The following is a 22008-nucleotide window of genomic DNA, read 5'->3' as shown; positions in this document are numbered from 1 at the left end:
ATGAATGTCTAACGTCATTAACAATACCATATCCTACAGAAACTTAAACACATGAAAATAAAACGAAAAATCATGTGCCTATCAGCTGAACTGCAAGAACCCAATAGTTAAGTATGAAAGAGAAGAAGTTATCATATTTTGTAACTTGAATACAAAGTCTAGCTTGTTATTTTTTCTTCATTAGCAGCAATAAAGCCTCTTTTCAACCTAGCTCCTGTTGGCTTTGTTAGTTTTAGGTTAGGGAATGTGGAGTTTTTGAAGCCAAGGGCAGTGTGTAAATAAGTCTTCGGCTAAATCTGTCTTTCCTAATACCGAGAAAATATTTACGATTTTTGGATCAAGAAGACGGCCTACTGATCTGTATTAAACCTCACATTCACAAAGGGTAAACTGAGGCCTTGCTGCTTCCTCTAGATCAGGAAGAGCCCAAGGCTAAGGGGAGAGACTACCTACTTCCACTTGGGAATGAAGCCCGAGAACATGAGACCCGCTGTGCGCATATATGCAGTACTTCATGGCAGGTTTTAAACTTGATGCATTTTTACAGAAAAAGGAAACCCAATTACTCAATATTTGTGCTGGGTTTTTCAAACTTCTAATTTTTTTTTAAATAAATGTATTTAGAAATACATTTAGGAGCAACGAACATCGCCAACCAGACTATTTGGCTAAAATGGAAGACTGCAGGTCTAATTCGTAAAAATGGTAATCACATTGCGCTACTGTTGCTGTTGTCTGGACATTTCGAGCCTTTCCTATTATCAAATCTCGGTTATGTATAAACACGGTATAGAGCCAACTTGGGGAAATCACATGAGCATCTGGAATTGAGCTGCAGTCATCTTGGGCTTGTGAGCAAGCGCCAAGCTTAAAGGCTGTTCACAACCCAATGAAAAGTCAATGCATTTCTAAAGTCTAGTAAGGTCTATTAAAAATGCAAATAAGTAGTTTTGTAAATAAGCTTAATAAATAAAACAACTGAGCCCACTAAGTGGTACTTATACAACCAGGCTTGAGAATTATTAGCGTTGGAACTAGTTCCCACTAGAACAAGGATTATTTACCTTACCCTTATTAGATCCAATAATCCTAAAAGTGTTAATGGTACTAAATGTTTTAGGAAGAAACAACAGTAGAAAGCGCAGTGGGACTCACAAATTGCATTTGCTGTATAAGCAAAATGTCAGTAGAACTATATTGTTCTAACGTACGCTCTCCTGAAAAGAAATCTTGTTCCATCTTGTATTTCATCCTGAACAATTTTACTATGTTCAGCATAGTAGCAACTGGGGAAAAAAAAGTGTTTCATCTAGAAACATAAGTGAGAAAACTGCAAAAACCATTGCGCTTCTGCAATGCTAGGTTCCAAGTTTTTAATATAAAGCTAGGATAACGCAAAATAAAGATTGCCACACTAACCAAACTTTTCTTTTAACAAGTATCCTTAAAAATAATGACAATTCGACCGTAATAGATGGTTTTCTGCAATGTGAACAAATAATGCACCTGCAAACCTCCTCCTTTTTATTCCTTTTGCTAGCTTGCTTTATAAATCTTGCAACTTGCAAGTCAAGTTTTCTTTGGAGAGGGAGACAGGTTAATGATCAGGCTTAAAATAAATTGGTTCCGCAATTACTTTGTTTTTTAAGCCTGTGAAGCACGTTTCCCCCTTCCACGCCATGAAGCAAATGCGATGTCAACTTGTTATGGAGTCAAATGCGACAAACTCTGAGAGCTCCCGTCGCGACGCGGCGGTCCGCGGCACCCACGGCTTCGCATCCCTGTAGCACCAGGACGCAGCGCCCTCCGGACACGGAACCCACAAGCACGGCCTTCGGGGCCCTGGCCAACACTCCCCCCTCCCTGTCCAGGGGAAACTGAGGCACAGTGACCCGAGCAATCCAGAGCCCCACGAAGGCCCTCGCAGCGGCTCGGCGGACCCTTCCCGGGAGGCTCGTGGGCAGCGCGCAGTGGCACCGCGCTCCCGGCCTCGGAAGGTTACGGCGACAGCCCAGGACGCGGCTGTCCCCAGCCCCCAGCCCCCGCCCCGCACGGATCTCGAAGCATCCAGCCACCCCGGAGCCGCTGCTGGGACCCGGCGGCGCCTCCCAGCGCGCAGGCTCCGCCGGCCCGAGCGCCCGAAAGTTCCGCGGTGCCGGCGGCGACTCGGCCGCCGACCGGGTGCAGGGCTCCCTCCACCCGCGCCGCCCCGGCCCTCCGGGCGCCCCGCTAACCTGACCGCGCCGCGCCACTCGGGTGGCCGCCGTGCGCCCCGCGCCATGGCCAGCTGGAGCGGCCGCCGCCCGCGCCCCGCGCCCGAGCAGCCTCGGCCGGCGCCTCGCAGCGTTGCGGGCTGCGCCGCGGGCGGCCGGGAGTGCGGCGCTGCCGCCCACAGCAGCCGGAGCGGCCGGGCCGAGCATGCCCAGTGAGGCGCGCGGGGACGCGGGAGGCGGCCGGGCGGTGGCGCCGCCGGGTTTTCGCGGCAGCCGCGGGCGGGGCGGGCCGTGCGGGTCCGGGTTCTGCCTGCCCGGCCGCGGCCCCGGTCCGCACCGGCTGTGCGGGTCATTCCCGGGCCGAGGCGCCGGCGTCACGGCGTCCCGGGCGGCGCGGAGACCACGGCCGGGCGCGGGCGCTCTCGGGCTCCCCCGCAACTTTTCGGAGCGTCGCGTCGCCGGAGGTGGAGGCCCCTTGGGGTCCCGTCCCCGGACCCCGAGGGAACCGCCCACCGCGCCCGGGCCCACCCGTCTCCGAGGCGGTCACGCCCCACGCACCGTCCCGTCGGCGCCAACGTCCCTGCACGCGGCCCGCAGACCCTCGGGCGGACCCCGCGGGACGTTCCCGGCCGCTGCCTGGCGGGCTCCAGGGACTTTTTTCGTTTTCTTCTTATTTCTCATTATTTTAGCTTGTACGTTTTCTCTAATGAACTATAAGTTAATCTTTTAATAAGAAAAATACATTATTCTAAAATTATTTTTTATATATTTGCAGAAATTTTGCCGCGCGACCTTGCAATATAAGTGGGTCCCCCCCCCGCCTTTTTTTTTTTTTAAAAAGATGCGGGAGACCCTCGATTTTCGGGGCGAGACCAGGCTCCGCCCCCGGCTCTTGGCCCCGCCCCTCCCCGCGCCGCGCCGCCCCCATCCCGGGTGTCGCGAAGACCCGGAGAGGTGGATTCCCCCCTCCCCCGACGCGCCGGTGGCTCCTGCCGCGAGGCGGGGCTCGTTCCGCCGCCGGGTCGGGACTGCTGTCCCCAGGGCGGCTGTCGTCCCTCCGCCTCTGCCCTTCCGTCCCCCGCAAGCTGAGCGGAGCAGCGCCCGCGCCGCGCGCCCGAGGCGGCACCGCAGCGGTGGGGCAGGAGCCCCTGGGCCTGCTCCGGGCGGGCGGGCCGCGGGCAGCCGGCTCCCCAGACGCGCGTCGCACGTGGACAGGCCACCCCCGCCCAGGGCCAGGCCCGTGGGGGGCCGCGCGGTCTGACTTAACCAGTGAATCAAAGGCAGGTGTTGGCCGAGGCGGGCGGATCATTTGCCCTCAGGAGTTCGAGACCAGCCTGAGCAAGAGCGAGACCCCGTCTCTACTAAACATAGAAAGAAATTATACAGACAGCTAAAAATATATATAGAAAAATTAGCCGGGCCTGGTGGCACGTGCCTGTAGTCCCAGCTACTCGGGAGGCTGAGGCAGGAGGATCGCTTGAGCCCAGGAGTGTGAGGTTGCTGTGAGCTAGGCTGATGCCACGGCACTCACTCTAGCCCGGGCAACAAAGTAAGACTCTGTCTAAAAAAAAAAAAAAAAAAAAACAAAGGCAAGTGTTTCCCTAAAACATTGAAATTAGAAATCATCTTTAACATTAGTTTTATGGCACCTCGAATAGCACATTTTAGCTCAAATAATTTTTCAGCCTGTCTTTCAAAAAAACCTTTCTTTTTAAGTATTTAATAAACATTTTTGACAATTGCACTGCAGCACTAAATTTTACCTCTTTCATTGAATAGTAAATCTGCATCCCGATCTCGAGTCAGTCTGCGGCATTTCGCTCCTGTCTCCGCGGACATCTGCGCATCACTTGGCTCTGCCCTCCCCTCGGCCCCCTCGAAACTCTCCGAGACCCGCAAATGCCCTCGCGCCGAATCAGAAACGCTTGAGGTGGGTTTGGGGCATTTGCTTTTAATCCTCATTTGCAGAAGAGACGACTGAACGGGAGAAAAGTTACAGGGAAGAGATTTCACAGGCTGGAGTTTAGAGCCCTACCCGAGCCCGGGCGGCGCGCGGGGTTCGTGGTCGGAGAGCAGGTGCGCAGGCAGGTCGCCGCCCAGGGCCTGGCGCGAGGGTGGGAGACGCCCTCAGTGACACTGCCGGCCCCACTCAGTGACCCCCGGGCAGGAAGGTCACTCCTGGGAGAACAAGTTTCCTTGGGTGCTTCCCCTGGAATCCTAACTCGTGCCCCGCACCCACGTGCTGAGCTTCGAGGATCCACCGTTGCTGGCTGCGTCCTGCTCCGCAACTTGCCGGCCCGTAGACATCCGCACCCCAAGGTCCAGTCTGGGAAAGGACAGGCAAGATGACTTTCCACAGTCTGTGCAGCCGCTGCTGTCGCCCGACGCTCTCCGCTCCCGTCTGTCACAGCGTGCACCTTTGGTGGCTCTCCCAGCCGCCTGCCCCTTCCCGTGCCCCTTCACCAGGGCCTGCCTTTGCGCCACCTGCGGGTGTCCCTGGGTCCTCCCTCCTGCCGTCCCTGCGGGCTGTGGTCCCGGTGACAGTCGGTGCCACGCGGTGCTGCCCTGTGTGCCCGTGTGGCCGCGCAGCTGTTCATGGCTGAATCCTCCCGGGTGGATCAGGCACGTGGCCTCACTACTCGGTGTCTACCATTAGTCCATGTTGGTTGTTAATATTTTGAATGTCAGCTTTGCCCCAAGCCACATCTTCTTCTCCACGCTTCCCTGAGTTACGTTAGTCTGGGGCCAGTGTCCCCTCGTAGCCCATATCCCAGCCAATCCGAATTACCTGCCACGTGGGTTCACACCTCCACAAACCTCTTAGTCCTTCTGTCTTTCCTTCCCCCTTGATCACCTGGCAAACTGGTTAAGCCTTCAAGACCAGTTCAGGCAGGATGTCTGTGATCTTCCCAAGGTGGCTGCCCCTTGAATGCTTGACCTGGCTCCATGTGACACCTGACCTTGCCTGAGCTTCCTTCTCTCCGGCACTGCACTGTCCCAACTTGATGGCGGGCTGTGTCTCCACCATCTGTGTATCTCTGTTCTTAGTCCTCAGTAGAACTTTACTTAATAAATGCATCATGAACTTGTGTACCCATATATTTAAAGTTTATGAATTTTTAAAAATTCTTCTTGAGAATTGTAAATAGATCGCAACAAATCAAAAAATCCTGGAACAAAGTCACAGCACATACAACCTACCGAAGGGTTATGCTCCTTTGAGTAACTCGAGGTCTCGGATTTGACCTCCTTAAGCCCAGTGCGTTTTCTTCGGCTTCAGAAATCAGGAAGTGTTTTGTGTGCCGGCCTTCTGTGCTCGTTTTATTGGTCTGTGACTGCGTCAAGCCCAGCTTTGCGTGGCTAATTAATCCACAAATTCCATTGTTCTTCCTCACGGTGTTTCTGTCCACAGTGTAGTTATAACCTTCTAATTATGTGGTTACTCCTTAGAATAGCTTTTGTTCATTTTTTCTGTTGAAAGCAGGGCACCCCCAGAGGGCAGATTAGCCATTTAGGAATTAACATCATTTTTGTAGGTTTATCAGCTCACATTTTCTGCTAAGAGCACCTGAGACTAACTATGGGGTTGGGGGGCGGGATGGGGGGGACTGGTCACCTGCTTCAGAGTCACCTGAGGGATGAGCCCATTCCAGACCCCTGGGTGGAGGCTCCAGGGGGCAGTGACTTTTAACCAGCCCCACAGCAGATCCCACACACTGTATTTGAGAAACAATTGTAAGTCACATGCATAAAAGGAAAAACAGTAACTGTCAGCCCACGGCTTCAAGTGGCCCCTCCGCTGGGTTTGTTTGGTAGAGAGGTATGCGGGTTGGGGGGGCGGGCATCTGTCCGGTTTGGAGAAGCCTTACCCGTGTTTGTGTTTCCTCAGGAGCCCCGGCTTCTGCGGAGTCTGGAGAACACAGAAGAGCGACCTGGTAAAGCAGCTGCTCGTTTTCCCACTTGCTGAAGCCGCAGGCTCCTACCTGGTAACTGATGCCGGCCAGATGCGACTCGCCAAATGCCAACCTCCTTTCTGAATTCTGCAGTTAATGGGGCCTTGGACGCTTTGACATTACACCTTTCCTGGAAGAGGATGACAAGAGGCTCTCCATCCTACATTAGGCTTTCCTGGTTCCTGGGAGTTTGAAAGGGCACAGTTGGAAAAGGAGGCTGGGGGAAGAAGGAAAGGAAGCACACATTTCGCCCGAGGCTGTGACTTGCTGGCCGAGGAGAGCAGAGCCCTTGAGAAGGCTGGGTCAGTGCCGTACGAGGGAGACATTCCCCTTCTCTTTTTGGGTTTGTTCTCAGCATTGATGCGGGTCCTTCGGAGGTGTGCGTGCACGTGTGTGGTTTAACCCATTACCCAGCTGGAAGAATTGGGGGATCAAATGATAGGCCTGCTGTGCCCCAGGGGCAGAAGACCCGGCATGAAGGGTCACACCCGCCTGGGCCCACCAAAGCCCCCTTGCCCTGGGCAGTTTGCCAGCCCGGGACACACGAGCAGCCATCCCAGCCGAGCCTCCTGCCCCCCAGGGCTTCATTCCAGACAACGACTCAGATTGAGGGGCATGGATTACTGGCAGGAGACAGATGCATCCAGAACTTTGCCTTCTGTGTGTAGGGGTGGGATTTCTTGACAAGAGCGCAGTACCTGCGTGGGAAGGTTAGAAGAAGGAGCCCCCTGGCAAGAGAGGAATGAAATAGCCCTGGAGACCCTGACTGGGGAGATGGCTGAGCCCTAGAGGGGCCCTTTGTAAAGAACTCAACCTTGCAGGTGCTTTGGAAGAGTCGTGTCTTGCCTGTAGCTTGCAGTTTTGTTCTCCTGGTTCGTGACTTCCTGAGGCGGGAGGGGGGCCAAGCACCCATTCTCCCCCACGGGCGGAGGGGCTGGGCTGGGGTGAGCCGCATAATCAAACATCACTAGTGGACTTGTGGGAAAAGAAGCCAGCGTATCCTCCAGGAGTGCAGCCCACCGGGAGAACCCCTGTCCCCAGGCCTGAGGGGGAGGCCACCCACTTACCTCAGAGTGCCCAGAACAGAGGGGTTCGCGAGCGCAGGGCAGGTTCTGGCAGCTCCGTCGCGATCCCCGCAGGGACAATCGTGACTCCGCTTGCCCGTGACGAGAGGTCCAAAGTAAACTCGTCAGGTTGACTGTAGTTTTCTGGTCTGGTGATTTTCATGCCTCTCTCTTTTCTGAGTAGCTGTTTACTAGAATTAAGAGGGGAGGAAAGGAAATTCTATATTTTATCTTTGTCTCTGGGACAAATGTGACACCAGACGCCCCGGTGTGGCTGCAAAGGCTCCTGTGACGGGGAAGGCTGAGGAGCCCCAGGTGTGGCCAAGGAAGGGGGCAGGAGGCTGTGGTGGGTGCCGGGGCACACAAAGGCCTTGGGGGCGGAGGGAACTTACAGAGGCGAGAATGGGGACAAGGAGCGGCTGGCCTGGCCGCGGGTGGAGAGAGCTGGCGTTCACCTGGTAGGTGCTGAAGGACACTGGCAGGCTGAGGCGGCTTGCCTTGGGAGGGTGTCTTTTCGCAGGATGCTCCCCCTACGAGGCGAGGCTTTGACGGTGCAGGGAACCAGCTGTCCGAAGCCCGGCCCCACCCTGAGGGGCGCCGCGGTGGGAGCCCGAAGGCCCGGGACATCTGCCAGTGGCTGGTCACAATGGGAAAGTGGTTCTGATGCTGGAAGCTACTTTGGATGATGTCACAATTTTGGCTTGATCCAACCCCAGAAAGGAAGTTTCCTAACAAACTGAAACTTCTTCTCCGTCACAGGAGACACCGTCGGCAGGCCCTGTCTGCCCGCATAATCAATCCAATTTCTACCTGTAGTCACAGGAGTGATTGGTTGGTTGGTTTGGTTCTTCATCATGGATAAGCATGCTTACCAACAGTTTTTCTTTATTTACGGATCATGTGGAAGTTGTGCTATAACTGCAATTATCTGCCTGAGGAAATAGGGTTTTTTATTTGGACCACACTTATATATGCTGTTTTCCAGGCATATATAAGTGCTGCAGCTTCTCTTTAGGGGTCTTCTATTATCTAATCTAGTATGGTTTCTGGCACATGATAGATGCCAATAAATTGTGTTGAGTTATATGCTGGAAACTGGTGTTAGAGCTACACACTGGTGTACAGTGGAGGCAGCATTTCAAAGTAAAATCAGATCCCTTCAGTCCACTTGGTTGGTCTAAAATGCCATTCACCCTTTGGCCTCAAGTCTCTATGGAATTGATCCTGCTCTTCTTTCTGTTGACATGTTTCTCCCTGACTTGAATCAGTCAGTGAAAAGACAAAATGTTCATCCCTGTGAGATCGGAGAAACAACAACAACAACAAAAAAAAAACTTAAACAAAACAAAAAGACAAAACTGCTAATAAGTCCAGATGAATGTATGGCCAAATGGAGGAATAGCTTTGAACCAGCGGGTATTTTTTTTCAGGCTCGTGCTTATGGGCTCTCTATTGTAGTAGGTGAGCACATCCTCTACGAATTTCAATGAGTCTTCCTTGTCACTCTAATGCGAATTTTAGAAGCATATTGAAATTAACCATCCCTAAAACTCGAGGAATGTTATGTTTGCATTTGTGAACTAAATGGGGCAGTTTCCTTAAACTGAACAGAAATTACAACTGGTTGCTCACAAGTATGGGCTGTCCCGGGGTAAGAGTGCAGCTAAGAATTGCTGATGAGCCCAATGACAGGGGTTAGCGATGACAGAGAAAGGGAGTGTGGTATGGAAGGACTTCGCAGATCTCTCGACATGATTGATTTCAGCGACTGATGCTGCTGGTGTGCTTTGGCCTGCAGTCCTAATTGCCGAAAAGGGACCGGGCTTGAAAGGACACTACCCAGCCATCTCCAGGAGTCTTTGGCTGAATGAACGTTACGTGTAAGTACATTAAAAGTGCAGCATTGCTTACTGCCCATAGGAGACATGGTGGGCAGTGAGTTCACTAAGCAAAGCCGCCTGTCATCCCTTAGCCTAGAGTTCACCTGGCGCTGGCCCCCAGTCCGAGGGCACCAGGAAAGCAGGAGAACCAAAGACAGCTCAGAAGGCAACAATGTTACAAAGCGCTCCAGGGCATCACTAGCCACCCGCAGGAAACTCGTGCTCTTCCACCCCGCCTGGCATGCGTCGGCAGCTCGGTTGGCATTCGGGCGACGTGCTGTTTGGCACTTGGTGCTTTGGGTTCTAAAGGTCTTGACTTAATCTGGTTTTCTGTCCTGGTCTGTTGTCTTTGCTCTTTTTTTTTTTTTTTTCTAAAGACATTCACTTTATTTTCAATTTTTGTTTTTCCTACAAACAATGCTGCAAATAATGTCTAATACATTTCTTCTTTTAATTTTTTAAGGTACACAGGAAGGAGTTGAAGTACTGCTTTAGAGGGTACATGTGTTTTTTTTTTTTTCTTATGATTACCAGTTTTTTATTTTATTTTTTATTTTTTATTTCAGCTCTTCATGGGGGTACAAAAGCTCAGGTTATATACATTGTCCGTGTCCCGCCCATCCCCCTGAGTCAGAGCCTCAAGTGTGTCCATTCTCCAGACAGTGCGCCTGGCACTCACCATGTTGTCATACCTCCATCCCCTCCCCCCCCCACCTCCCCGAGTCAGCACCCTCAAGCATGACCATTCCCCAGACGGTGCGCAACGCACTCATCATGTAGGCATACACCCATCCCCTCCCCCCACCCCCGTCTCAGTCTGTCTTTGCTCTTATTTACTCCAGCTCTGCCTATTCCTCCTGAGAGCGTTATTTGTTTTCCTTTCATAATGTCACGGGAAGACTTATGAGAAAACTAAAGGGGAAACGAGGAACCAAAATCATCAGACTTCTCGGATTCGAGCCCGGCGGCGGCCTCCAGCGGGCTCCTGTTCCTGGCTTCCAGGACGGCTTTCCAAGGCCACGGGTGTAGAATGGTTGATCGTTCCTTGTAAGGTACCAGCTCAGACTAAGTTTCCTGTGATCAGCAACTGTTGACTGACCTAAGGTGTTTGATAGGCAAGTCGGGAACATAGAGGCAGATCATTCAAGGACCTCTGGCTTTTTGAGTCACACTCAATACACCGTTTCCGTATCTGTGAGATCCACCTGCAGGATGCATTTCCCTGCTGAGAAACCAGATGGAGAAGGCAGCGCTGCCAGCTCCACAGAGGCCGCGGTGTCATCAGCTCTCCGGCTTCCCTTGCTCAAGCTCCCCAGCCTCCCCCAAAGTGCCTGCGCCCCTGGACCCACCAGGGTCTCACGTCCTCGGGGAGAAGGCCATGGTCTGAATGTCCCTTTCTGCAGGCAGGGCCAGGGTGCTCCAGGTCACCTTCAGGCAGGAGTGTCCTGTCCTGCTTCATGCTCCAGCCGCTTCCCGGCCCCTGTCCTCTGTCACCAGGGCTGAGGGTGATAGGAGAATGTGGTGGTCGTTTGCCACTGCCCTTAATTATCGAACGACTTCCCGGCCCCTCACAGTGGCAGCAGAGGTTGAAGCCTGAAGTGGGCTGAGAGGACTCTCCCACTGTCCTCTCATCGTCCCTGTGTCCCCAACCATGGGCTGCTGACCTGCTAGTTTCTGGTGCCCAGGCTGTTACACCTGATCCGGTCCTACTCAAGATACCTCAGTTCCCGTGGATGAGCCCTGGGGGTTTCCTCAGGGTCCCTCAAAATCCATTCTACCACTCTGACTTGCAGCTCTGTCTGGAGTTAAGTTAGAGCAGTAAGTTCCTTGAGAGAGGCCTGGGGTGGGACCATGCAATGGCAGGAAACAGGAATTTAAGAAGGGGGTACATGTCTTCATTTCATATGCTTGTCAGCTGAGTGCAACTTTTTAATAGCATCAATATCTTTAATATAAATAAAAGCATATTGAGAGTTTGGTGGAAAGAATATTTTTCATTTGTTGCATTAACTGTCAGACGGTATGACTGTAAACGTTAAGATGACTATAGATCACCACCACATCCATGAAGTAGTAAACTGGGAAATGTTGTATGAGCTTCAGTAAGATTTGTTCTTAATGTCACAAGTAATTAGGCATATAATTTGTGCATTTTAGAATGGATTAGATGCAGTATTTTGGATATTGTAAGTGGGAAAATCAAGTCTAATGCATACATTTTAATTTATTATAAAATAAATATGCCAGATTTGTCTAACAATTTAGGAACATTGCATAATTTATAGCGACAGTTCATTTATGAAAGAACTAGGATGTCTTTTTTTTAAGCCATAAAACAAATTGGAGAGTGACTCTCATCCCATGATTTATTGGTGGTGGAAGATTAATAAAAACATTAACCATGATGAATGCATTTTCAATGACAGGATTCCAGCAAGAAAAATACCAGCAACAATAAAAATAAAATGAATTTTACATTTTCAATCAGTCTGGAGAATTTTTCTGCACAACAAAATAAGTGATTTTATTTATCCGGTACAACATTAAAATTGTTTTTATGATACAAACTACATTTAATGTATATTGCCTATCTTTTCAAACTAGGGTTAAAACTCCTTGAGGACAAAGGACACATCTCATGTTCTTACAGCCTCTACATCCAGGTATTGTCCTACACAGAAAGGGACTTGCTAAATGTCTGTTAATGAAAATATAAACTCAGTGATTTATATAGTTTTCAAATAAACTGCTCAATATTAGGAAAGGAGGTATATGAAAGAAAGGCATGACTTCATTTTGAATAACTGTTCACCTAAAAAAAGAGAAATGATTTTTTTTGGTTAGAAGCAAGTTGGTATTCAGGGAGGTGACTGCTCATGTGGGGTTAGGATATAGTAAAAATTAATCTAGAAAATCCCTTACATTGACTGTAAAATTTAACACACCTGTTTGAGTATACAATCCGTACAGTAATGCTTATGCACACAAGTTTCCAAAGGGAGAGATGAAAGGAAAGCCGCTGTGCAGATGTCTGGGCATCTGTCACACCCATCCGTCTTGAAGGGATCTGTCAAATTCCCAGGTCGGGGAGGCGAGGGAGAGACTTCGCAGGGACTCCTTGCTTGCCCCAGGGAAATGCTACATTCTGTCTTAAATCCGTACAGCTTTAATCCCATTACTGTGAGGATTCACTCTGCTAAGGAGTCACCTTTTCTGTAACTCAGGCAGAGAAGACTCAGACGCCGAAGTCAGGGAATCCACTGCCTGTGAGTATGGTTTTGACTGATGTGAAGGCAACACGACAATATTCTGACTCAGTCACACGGTTTCAGAGCTGCTTTAGCCTCCCTGGAGTCACGTTTGCAGAGAGGCTTCCATCCAGGGAAGGACGGCGTGATGGAATCCTGTTCAGATGGTTACTGTTCCTGGATTTCCATGCACTACAGCATGACTGTAAAACCAAAATATCATTTATGTTTGAAATTTGACTCCACTTTGTGCTGTGTCTTAGGCAGACTCTGTCCAACCGTCTCAAGATGATCACAAGGGAGACTGTGTAAGTCACAGTATGTTAGTGCAACGTGTCACCATGATTGGAAAAAATGTGCAACCTCTGCTGGGCAGTCTAACGTTGACTGAAGTGCACCACTAATAATGTTCTCAGACAAAGGTGTAGCATTTCTGTTCCACTTGTCTGAGTGCACCGGCCATTTCAGAGCCTTTATTTTAATGGTATCCTTACTAATTTAAGTGCCATCCAGGGCCCTGTTTGTAACCTGCATGACGAACGCAGATGGTTAAAGCTGGTGTAAGATTTATCCTGAAACAACCTGATGGTTTAGATGCCAGGAATTCTGATGTAAGTTTGGGCTGTAAATATTGGTGGCCATGACCGCCTAAGTTAGTGATGAAATTTAATCCTGAAAATTCTCTGGGGACCTCCAGCTTCAGAATGGCTATGTGGGGAGTCACAAGAGCGATGTTACTGGCCATGTTGTTGAGCAAAAACCAAATGACGGGAAGCATGATTCTACGGACTCCATGAATTTTTGTGCTCTTTTATTAAACAATATTTCCAACCAGGAGTGCAGTATAACAAACCCCTCTCCAACAGGCCTGGCATTAAATGGTGGCAGAGTAGCTGGCCCTCCACAGGCTGGACTACCGGGGAGTGAGAGTCCTCTGCACGCCACCTTCCCACCAGCATCCTCCTGCCCTGGCTGCTTCGCTCCTCCCGCCATTTGAGTTGCCACTTCATTTCCACAATGCGGAAAATGGTCCCTCCTCAAGTGCTTGTGCTCTCATGTGGAAGTGTGCTGTGTACTGTGTTTGAACGCCAAGTTCCATACAGAAGTGTCCCGTGACCTTTGCGGTAGCAAGTGCAGCACCATCTTGGCCTGAGATGCAGACCAGCGCCCACTGGGTTGGGTTCTGCAGGTCTGTGTGCCAGCTGCACACACGTGCGTGGCAGGAGACACTCTGTCGTCCTTGGTCAGTCTCACCTGCCTCCTGTCTCCCAGTAAGAGGAATCAGCTTAGACCAGACGGCTGACTGGCGTTCAAGGAGGGCCCGGCATTAGCGTCACATTACTGGAATGTGCTGCTCGGATGACAGACTGAGAAGTTTTTCTTTCGTAGGGATGTGACTGATGAGGCTTTCAGAGCGGAGCGTGCTGTGTTGCCATGGAGTGGTTTGTAGGTGGTGTGTGTGGAACTGTGCTTTGAATGCAAATGTACCGTATGTATATTTTTTGAAGAAATGCTTCTGGTTTTTTTTCCCTGAGGACACGTTAGGATAATTTAGGAGATCTCTTAGAGAAGAGGCCTATGATCATTTTGCTCTTACTAAAATAAATTACTGGGCTCTGATTTCTTTTTATAAAATTAAGCAATTAATATGTCAAAAATTTTAAATTATGTAAATCATTCCCACCCCTACTTCTTTTCTTGAATTGCATTTCTCCATGTAAAAAACTTGTAAGGAATTGTGATGCTTGGAGAGTTATTTTTCTAGGAAAAAAATTATTTATTCACTGATTTAATTCATTTTTATTTCTCTCGTGTTTTGCATCCCTTGTTTTCCTATTACATATTTGATTCTGATCATAGTTTTTTCTGTCTCTTCTGTGTTTTAGAAGTTCTGTCACCTTAAGAGTATACATGAGAACAAGTAAAACAACACACACACACATTTTCCGTGAAGTGAGTTTTCCTGCGCAAGGAGCGATTCTGTGTTATGGAGCCTGCTGTAGGGAAACGTGGTCAGCAGAGAGTAAGAATGAGAACTTCCCCCCCTTTCTCTGCCATTTATGCTGATCGATTTACCTTTGACGGGCTGCGCTGTGCAGAGAGTGACGTCATGGCACATACCACTCACTCGGGCTGCGGAAGCGCGTGCTGCAGAGCACACCCCAGGCGTGCGTTTCCCCTGCGTGGGAGCAGGCCTTGCAATTCCACGGAAGCAGACTTGGCAGAATGTGTAAACACCTGCCCGTTCCCGGCCACACGGTTTATAATGTACATGTTGGCCAGGTGTTTTTAACGTAAGTCACCTCGAGTCCTTTTTGGAAGTAGGGATGTCAGATAAGAACGCCAACTAAACAAAGACATACGGACAGAGTTTTCCAGAATCGCACGGCACTGACGCTGCGGGTGGAGAGTCCTGGGCTTGAGGACCAGGAGCATCTGCGCCACGGTCGGCTGGCGGTCAGAGCAGAAGTCCCAAGCACGTAAGGGACGCGTACCCACCGACGCACCGTCTGACCAAGCACTAAAACAATGAGTTAAGGAAAGCCAGCGGGACCACCTGAAGCCGGGACGATGCTCTAAACGGGCCGAGGACTTGCAGAGCTGGCGCGAGCGTCCTTCCGCCGGACGCAGAGCCAGGGAGCAGCCTCGCCCGGCCGGTCGCTGTTGTAGCCCTGGCCTCCGCACAGCCACGGCTCATTTTACATTGGCAAGAGAGGACTGACCCAGTCTCCGCCGTTATACAGCCTCTGTATGAAACAGTTTTTCCCTCTGATCTGCACTTCTAGCGGGCCGACTGCATCTAACGTTGGATTTCGCTGCACGTGTTTACACACAGCACATATTGAGATGAACGTAGTGCGCTTTCGCTGACGTGTCTATTAGCTTGCTAAGGTGCTGAGACAAAGCACCACAAACGGAGTGGCTCAAACAGAAACCGGGGTCAGCAGGGCCGTGCTTCCTCTGAAGGTGTCGGGAGGGACCTGCTCCGGGCCTCTCTCCCGGGCTCCTGGAGGTTGTTGGCTTGTGGCAGCGTGACTCCGGTCCTCACGTGGCAGTCTCCCTGTGTGTGTCTGTGTCCAAATTTCCCCTTTTTCCAAGGACACCAGGCACACCGGATTAGGATTCGGGTCCCACCCTACTCCAGCATGACCTCATCTAGGACCCCAACATACGAATTTTGGGAGGGACAATTCACCCCACAACAGTGTGACTGGCATGAAGATAAGCAACTCATGTAGGGCTGGCACCAGCAGGGTCCTGGAAGATCCCTGAGTGCAACCTTATTTTGCACAGGTGATCTCTGGACAATAAAGAACATATTATTTTAAAAATTAACTAAAGGGTCCTCCAGATGTTCCATAATAATTAAGGTTCTTTTGTTTTCTCATGCCTTTCTCCCAACCCAAATGGGCCCTCTCTTCTCTCTGAATCTGCCCATCCTCCGAGTCCCAGCTGACCTTCATCAGCAGGCAATCTCTGCTACCACCAGCAGAGACCTTGCCCAACTCTGCACTTGTTTTCTCTTTTTTCAATAGATTTAGAGGGCACAAGTGTTTTTTGTTACACGTATAAATTTTATAATGCTGAAGTCAGGGCTTTTAGTGGACCTGTCACCACAGTACTGTACATTGTACCCGACAGGTAGATTTTTATCCCTCACCCCCAACTCTGCACTTGTAGTCTGCACCACCAACCTTTAGCACCGTGGTCCAGTCTGTCTCTTGATTATTTTATCTTTTCTTTTTTCTTTGAGACAGAGTCTCACTCTGTTGCCCGGGCTAGAGTGCTGTGGCGTCAGCCTAGCTCACAGCAACCTCACACTCCTGGGTTCAAGCGATCCTTCTGCCTCAGCCTCCTGAGTAGCTGGGACTACAGGCATGTGCCACCACGCCTGGCTAATTTTTTCTACATATTTTTAGTTGTCTGGCTAATTTCTTTCTATTTCTTTTAGTAGAGATGGGGTCTTGCTCTTGCTTGGGCTGGTCTCGAAGTCCTGAGCTCAAACGATCCGCCCACCTTGGCCTCCCAGAGTGCTAGGATTACAGGTGTGAGCCACTGTGCCCGGCCTGTCTGTTGATTATTTTAAACTGACATTTGAAACATACACCAGTTTGTGTTATTTATCATGCCATGCATTAATAGGCTCCTGGCCTTTATAGATTGAACATTTTCTGGTTCTATTATTAAAACTTTCATGTGAAAATTAGGTACATGGAAGTCTCCTGAGATACATGTTTCAATCACTGCAATCTTGAAGAGTAGATGTGTGAACCTGTAGGGCTGGGCTTGGAGTGAGGTTGCAATGAGTAACTGAATTAATGAGTACCCAGTTGGTGATTCGTTATCTAAAAATCAAACCAGCTGCCACTTGCCACTTTGATAATGTCAGCATTTTGTTGAGAATGTATATATAATGCAAAAGTTTCCAGGGATCTAAGACTCTATTGGGCCTGTCTCTGAGACAAGGCTATGTACTCCCTGGAGGCAAGAACCTGTTTTTCCTTCTTAGGGCCCAGCAGAATGCTGGGGCACAGGTGTGCACGGGCAAGCTCACTAACTTATCATATTAGTTACTGAATCCAGAGATTTTCTTAATGTAAATAAGGTCACTAAAGAAAAAATGTTTTTACTGTAATAGACTCAGTAAATATTTCTTGAGTCAATATAAATTTATCACAACTACCAAGTGGAGTTTGCAATTTTAATTTCGAATAGTGTGTGCTACAGTTTGAACGTCTCCTCCAAAACTCATCCTTAATTGCTATCCTGACGGTGTTAAGAGGTGGAACGGTTAAGAGGTGATTAGGCAGCGAGGGCTCTGCCCTCACGAATGGATCGATGTTCTCGTGGGAGTGAGTTTGTTGTAAAAGCAAGTTTGGCCTCTCTTGCTCCCTTCCTCTCACCCTCTCTTGCCCTTCTGTCTTCTGCCGTAGCAGGACACAGCAGAGAGACCCTCCCCAGATGCCACGCCGTGGTCTCAGGCCTCCCAGCCTCCAGAACATGAGCCAAATAAATTTCTTTTCTTTACTAATTACCTAGCCTGTGGTATTCTGTTATAGCAACACAAAACAGACTAAGACAGTATGTGAAATATGCTTTTAAGTATGTAAAAATTGCAGCCACATATTAACCTTTCCAAAAACTTGAAAATAAAGTTTAATATTTCTCTAGAGTGAATGAAAACTTAAACATTTAAAAAAATTAAAAACTTCAGGAGTATGTACTATAAAATTATACAAGTCTCACATAGGAAGGAAAAATATATCAAATATCTTAATTGCAAAATCAGGATTTAAATATGTTCCCCAGCATGACTTAGAATGGTCCAGACACTCTACTTTTTATCTAGAGTGCCAAAATACGTCCTGATGAATTGACTTAATACCTACATGTGTTGCCTTCTATTCTTGCGGGTAATTGAATGAACAGGTTTAGTTAACATTAGTCATGAAACTCCAGGTCATAGTATTGTATTTTTAGTTCCTTCTAAATGTGAGTTATCTATGTATTTCTGTAATGATGTCACAGAGTCACACAGCTACTATAATCCTTTGTGCAAGCCTTTGGAGAAATCATCATGAGGTAGGGCTGCCACCTGCTGGTCACCATTTGTTACTTCGCTTTATGTTTCCAATAAACCTGTTTTTCACTACAGCATAGGATGTAACACAACTGAAACAATCCAAGATACAGACTCGAGATTTCCTAGGTTGTCACAAATTATTAAAACTTGAACATCCTAACAATTGTCATTCCCACAAGCCTTTCATGTTTGTTCTTCCCCTTTGATGCATGTTGATAAATCCACAGCTGCATATTCCTGAGTCTTGGATACAGGGGCTAGGCTGTATCAGGCTCATTTTCTTGAGCAATTGTGAGTCAAGCCCCCACCTGTAGGTGAGAGGTCCCTATGTGTCGCTGAACCAGTGACACAATTGTCCCTTCTGCCTCTTTTTCTGACCACTGTTTACAAGCACGTTGGTAACACTGCTTTGCCCCCTTCTGGGCCCCGGGCCTGAGGCTGCCTTCCCTTTCTCTGGCTGGCCCTGAGCCCCTCGCTGGGGTCAGCCACCACTCGGGCTGTCCTTAGCTCATCCCTAAGGTGACACAATCTTGCATTGCAACTCTAGGGGACAGACAACCTGAGTTTGAAGTTTGCTCTACCCCCGACTACCTGTGTTGCAACCTCCTAGAACTTTAAGTTTCTCCATTTGTGAAATGGGACAATTCTGCTTCCAGCTGTGTCGTGCATTAACTCGGCTAATGCACGCGAAGTGCTTGGCTTCATTGTTGTTATCTGCGAGCCTTATAAGATTCTACTACACATATGTATCATCAGTAGTTAGAAGATTCGCCAATAAAAAAGAGTGAAATAATGTCTTTTGCAGCAGCTTGGATGGAAATGGAGGCCATTATTCTAAGTGAAGTATCCCAGGAATGGAAACACAAATACTGCACCAGCTCACTTACAAGCGGGAGCTAAGTGACGGGCAAGACCACTCAGAGGTGTGTAACGGACCCTGGAGGCTCAGGAAGGGGAGGCGAGAGGGACCCAAAATTACCTATCGGGTACAACGTGCACTGTTCGGGTGAGGGGTACACAGCCCTGACTTCACCACTATACAAATCATCCATGAAACAGAAACCACCTGTACCACCTACATCTACTAAAATTAAAAAAAAAAAAAGATTCACCAAGATATGATAGTAGGACTTTCTTCCTCATCAATATTGCCAAAGCCATTTTTTACCTTCTTTCTTACCTCTTGTACCTTGAAGACGTCCTTTACTGGCGAGGCAGGCTTTGCAGTCCCAGGGCTGGGAACCCAGTGCACAGCGTTAGTGTCACCGCTGGCACGGAGCAGTCACCGGGAGTCTGGAGGGAAGTCCCCGGGGGCCTGTGAACACTGGAAGCCTCTCCAGCTGCACTGGGCTGGTGCTCAGTCTGCGCCCACCGAACCTCACTTCGCATCTGCCAGGAAGGGGGGGCAACGGTTATGCCTATTTCAGTGAGCAACAGCCAGTGAGGCGGCTGGTTCAATAAATGCTGGTTAAGTGTAACTATCTGCAGCTGCTGGGAGCCCACGATAGGAAAAGGGCTCCTGTTCGGACGTAGTCCACAAAGATCTCTAATTGTTTTAATCCCCAAAACAAAGTATGAATAACTTTCCTGGCAATTATTACCTAATGTCACTTTTGGATTTCCCAAGATTTATTTTTTACCTTTCTTGGTCTTACAAGCTTCCAGTTTCTGAAATTTCTCGTGTTTGTTTTCTTTCCTCAGTGAGTTGACAGGCACATCTGCTGGAGGGGTCTCTGGCGATCCTGAATAAATGCTGTCATGGTGTAAATTAAGCATTTGGGAAGCACATTCATCTTTTTAAATGCAGTATTAAATGGAAGTTCTTGCTACATGGGATGTGTTCCATAAACATTTGTTTTCATTATGGAAAGGATTTTCAAGTTGTCAGGGTACCATTTAATTCCAGCATGCTAGGTAACCTGAGTTTGGGAAGAGCAGAGAGGATGTGCATGATTTGATATTCTTGGGAAGAAGAAGGTGAACAATGTCGGGGAACTGAGACTGACACCCAGAACTTGCATGTGCACTTTCTGTTTCGTAGACCTGAGCTCCTTGGAACTTAGCACCAGCCTCAGGTCAGTCGGGGAAGGCTGGTAGTTGAAGCATTTAGGGAGGGATGTTTAGAATAACTTATTTTTATTTATAGAAGAACTGCATGCTCCTGTCCACTATTCAGTAAAATATATAGGGGACAAACCTCATCTACAATCTCATGACCCAGAGATGTTGCTTGTTAACATTTTCATATACAGCACCAGGCTTCTCACAATGAACACGGTTGTGTGCAATTCTTTTCCTCCCATCCTAAAACCCACTCTAAACTCACAGAATGGCTGTTTTCCAATCACCAGAGACCCCTGCCTTGCTTGATCCAGTGGGCCAATCCTCAGTCCTTGGCACAGTTGGTCATTCCCTCCCACCTGCTACCTCTCTCTCCTGGCGTCCAGAGCTCCACCCTCCCTGGCTCTTTCTACCTCACTGGGTCCTCCTCAACCGATGTGTCTCCTTTCCCACAGCCTGTCCCTGCTGGCTGGCTCCAGGCTCCGTTCTTGGAGTGTTCTCTCCCCTACATTACCTTTGCTGAGCCCTCCAGCTCCAGATTTAAATGCCGTCATTTGCTGATGACCTTCAACTCATCTCCAGCCCTGACCTCTCTCCCAAACTCCAGAGTCACATTTCCAACTGCCTAGTCCCCATCTTCACTTGGATGTTTCAGTAGTCAGGAAAACAGAAGACACCACGCAATCTCAGTATGAAGGGTTCCGAGAACAGAAAATAGCTCCGAGCAGTTGGAGCTCCGTGGTGAAGGATGCAGGCCCAGACAGAGTGTGGACTTATTCCTCCTGCCCCGCGCCTGGGGGCAGTTGTCTGAAGTCATTTTGTTCCTGACTAGCTGCCTCATCTTCAGGTTCCTAAATCTGTGATACAAACAACAATGTATAGCCAATCAATAGCTTATGTATTTCAGTGTAAATTCTTGGTAAACAACTCAGGAACTGCCTCTTCTTTTCCTTTCAAAATCCTCTTGTGACGCTGCTAACCTGAGTATATTCCGGGCCACTGGAATCTGTGTGTCCAGGCTGCAAGCTTCCAGCTTGGCCCCGATAAACTCCCCACTTAACATTAATCTTGCCTCAGCTTCTTCCTTTTCGGCTGACAGTCTGAATAAAGGAAACTGGAAGTTTAGACAACGGTGAGAAGGCTTGGGGGAGGGGCAATCAGACCAGCTGCCACTTCTGGGTCAGCCTGCAGCAAGCACGCGTCTGGAAGCCGGCACTGATTTCAGAAACTTCCGGCACGTGCCTGGCAACTTCTCCGGCTACAGCAGGAAAGTCCCGCAGCTGCTGTGAATGACACGCACCCACCCACTAGCCTGATGTCGGCCGTGCTCAGAAAGCTCTCGGGAGCCGCTGTGACTTCACTGTGGCTACAGCCACTCCCGGAGAACAACGGCCTCTTCGCTGTCGTCTTTCGCATCTCGGGCTTCTCACCGGCTGACCCCTCTGGAAGGAGCTGGGGGTGCAGTGCCGGCCTCTCAGCAGACACCTCAGGAGAGGCCCCGCTGACAGCGAGCTGCAACAGTCGAGCCCAGACGTCTGGTGATGTCTCAAAAATCGCACAGCCAAAGCTAAACTCCAACTTTCTTTCCAAACTAATTCCATCCTGCACCCTAATCTATTGTCACTCCATTCCCTAGTTGCTTAGCTAAAACTCTTTGATTGGTTATTTATTTATCTGAGAGGCTCTTGCTCTCGCTCAGGCTGGTGTCAAACCCACCCGCCTCGGCCTCCCAGAGTCCTAGGATTACAGGGGTGAGCCACCGCGCCCGGCCAAACTCTTGCTCTTTGATTTCTTTCTTTCTTTCCTACTTCACATTCATTCCGTTAGGACAACTCTGTTGGCTCCATTTTTAAACATTTGGACACTAAACTCTCCTTTTCCTTGGGTCTCAGCCAGCATCGTCCCTGCCTGGATAACTGCAGCAGCCTTTGTAAGGGAGGAAAGATAATGTTTTCCTCAACTTTCATAACTTCTTACTTGCAATGGATCCCTGTAACAAGACAGA

At 49.2% G+C, this 22008-nt stretch overlaps 1 protein-coding gene and 1 long non-coding RNA gene across 4 annotated transcripts in view; both read right to left on the bottom strand.

The window, feature by feature from the left end:
* MFAP3L (microfibril associated protein 3 like) overlaps positions 1-2339 on the bottom strand; it is a 34658-nt gene extending 32319 nt beyond the window's left edge. Inside the window, exon 1 of the mRNA XM_045552516.1 lies at positions 2235-2339. The gene's annotated coding sequence lies outside the window, so the exon portion shown is untranslated. The remainder of the gene's footprint in view (positions 1-2234) is intronic.
* Positions 2340-13933: 11594 nt separating this feature from the next.
* LOC123638700 lies at positions 13934-21393 on the bottom strand. Of its 3 annotated transcripts, none has more exons than XR_006735453.1 (3): positions 19583-21393; positions 19123-19331; positions 13934-15446 (listed from the first exon to the last, which is right to left on the bottom strand). It is a non-coding gene; the product is annotated as an uncharacterized LOC123638700 (long non-coding RNA). The 3 variants fall into 3 exon arrangements; XR_006735454.1 differs by having other exon boundaries at positions 13934-15429; XR_006735455.1 differs by lacking the exon at positions 13934-15446 and adding an exon at positions 15528-15659.
* Between the last annotated feature and the right edge of the window lie 615 nt (positions 21394-22008).

This window comes from Lemur catta, chromosome 5 (assembly GCF_020740605.2).
Source record: "Lemur catta isolate mLemCat1 chromosome 5, mLemCat1.pri, whole genome shotgun sequence".
NCBI lineage: Eukaryota > Metazoa > Chordata > Mammalia > Primates > Lemuridae > Lemur > Lemur catta.
Note: the sequence above shows the minus strand (reverse complement) of the source record. Positions and strands in the feature narration are given on the sequence as shown.